Source organism: Onychomys torridus, chromosome 10, assembly GCF_903995425.1.
Source record: "Onychomys torridus chromosome 10, mOncTor1.1, whole genome shotgun sequence".
Taxonomy (NCBI): domain Eukaryota; kingdom Metazoa; phylum Chordata; class Mammalia; order Rodentia; family Cricetidae; genus Onychomys; species Onychomys torridus.
The window spans coordinates 50242318-50244830 of record NC_050452.1 but is presented as its reverse complement, the minus strand read 5'-3'; positions in this window follow the sequence as shown (position 1 = coordinate 50244830).

Here is a 2513-nt window from a genome sequence, read left to right as displayed (position 1 = left end):
TGGCACTGGACTCTTCTCACGAGGCACTCAGGAACCCACACGGGGTCTTGCTGATCCTGTGGGAAAACACAAACAGAACCTCGTGCCCATGTCAGCACGGGATCGGGTCTGTGCCAAACACCTGTCAAGGCATCTTTCCATTTCACCATTCCTTTAGAAGGACTGTGCTGACAATGATGCCTGTCTGCAGCAGAACAATTGGAAGCATCCAAATTCAAAAAATTCAGGGTAAATAATGCAAGAGAGAGTCTGAGGGTAAATAATGCAAGAGAGAGTCTGTCCTTAGGGGTATGGCCATAGCCTATTCCCCCTTTTTGTTTTTGAAGCAATTCCTTCAAGGAGCGATAAGCACGCTCCACAATGCCTTGACCTTGTGGATTATATGGTAGGCCATGTACAAGTTGCACATTCATCTGTTGACAGAAGGAAGCGAACTTCTGTCCGGTATATGCAGGACCATTGTCTGTTTTTAACTGTTGAGGCTTACCCCATGCTGCCCAAGCTTCTAAGCAATGAGCAATAACATGAGAGGCTTTCTCTCCTGCCATTGGGGTGGCATGAATGATTCCAGAGCAGGTATCAACAGATACATGTACATATTTGACACGTCCAAATTCAGAGATGTGTGTAACATCCATTTGCCATATTTTTAGGGGGAGCAGACCATGAGGGTTAACTCCTAATCTAGAAGGATGATGAAAAATGACACATTGGGGACAATCTAGTACCACCTTTTGTGCATCCGCACGTGAGATAGAAAACTTTTGTTGTAATGTCCTTGCATTAACATGAAATTCTTTGTGGAAAGCATGTGCTCGTTGTATGGCAGAAGCCACAAACATCCATTCCTGTCTAGTACACTGGTCCACTATATCATTGCCTTTAGCCAATGGACCTGGCAGACTGGTATGTGCGCGGATGTGTTGCACAAAAAAGGGATTCTTACATTGCCAGATCAGTTTCTGTAATTGGCCAAACAATGAGCTAACAGGGCTAGAAGATTTGATGGGCCCTGCACATTCAAGGCATTTCAAGGCATTAACAACATAACTAGAATCTGACACTAAATTAAATGCAAATGGACAAGCCTTGAAAACTTCGAGAACTATTGAAAGCTCCACCTGTTGGGGTGCACCTGGCAAGAATTGATGCTTTACAGGTTCAGTAGAATCCACCATATAAGCACCACAGCCTGTCTTAGACCCATCTGTAAATATAACACTTGCTCCTGGAATGGGCTGGGAAGCAGTTACCTTAGGAAAAACTACAGGATGTTCTTTAAAGAAAGTTAATAGTGGATGTTTAGGATAATGGCAATCTATGTGTCCTGGATAGGTACAATGCAGTATTGCCCAATCATCTATGGCAGCACGTAATACCTTGACTTGAGTAGAATCATAAGGAACAACTAGCATTTGGGGTGATGTTCCAAAATATTGTAAACACTTCTGAATACCCTGCTGTGCAAGTAATGCTACAGCAGTAGGATAATACTCAATTGATTTTGCAGGTGAGATTTTAGTATAAATCCATAATAAGGGTCCTTTTTGCCATAAAATCCCCGTAGGCTGCAACTGGGTAGGCAGAATGCACAGGGTAATATCATCATTATTTTGCACTCTTTGAAGAAAAGCCCTTTGTAGCCTATCCTCTAATTTTGTTAAGGCTTCTCGGGCTTCATTGGTTAGTTGCCTCGGTGAATCCAAGGCTGCATCTCCAATTAGAATATCATATAATGGTTTTAATTCATAATTGGCCATTCCTAAACTTTCTCTTATCCAATTTATATCTCCTAATAATTTCTGAAAATCATTCAATGTGCAAAGATGATCCTTCTTTAACTCTACCTTTTGTGGCATGATATGATGATTAGTTATTTTAGAGCCAAGATAATTGACAACTTTGCTCTGTTGCACCTTCTCAGAGGCAATACAGAGTCCCTTTTGCTTTAGCAGTTCTACAAGTGAGCTATATACTTCTTGAAGAATGCTCTCCTCTTTAGCTGCTAACAGTATATCATCCATATAATGGAGGCATCTCAAGCCAGGAAAACGTGCTCTCAAGGGTTCTAAAGCAGTAGCTACAAACAATTGACACATAGTAGGACTGTTGGCCATGCTTTGTGGCAATACCACCCATTGATATCTTTTATCAGGTTCCTCATGATTAGTGGACGGTAAAGTGAAAGCGAATCTCTCACTGTCTTTGCTATTCAGCGGAATGGAAAAGAAGCAGTCCTTAATATCTACCACAATAATAGGCCAATTTTCAGGCCAGGCTGACAGCAATGGAAGACCATGCTGTACGGGTCCCATAATTCTCATTTGCTCATTTATAGCTCTAAGATCATGTAACAATCTCCATTTTCCTGATTTCTTCTTGATGACAAATATGGGTGTATTCCAGGGAGAAAGGGAGGGTTTAATGTGCCCTTCCTCTAATTGCTCTTTCACTAATTGATATGCAGCATGTAATTTCTCAGAGGAGAGTGGCCACTGAGGAACCCACACTGG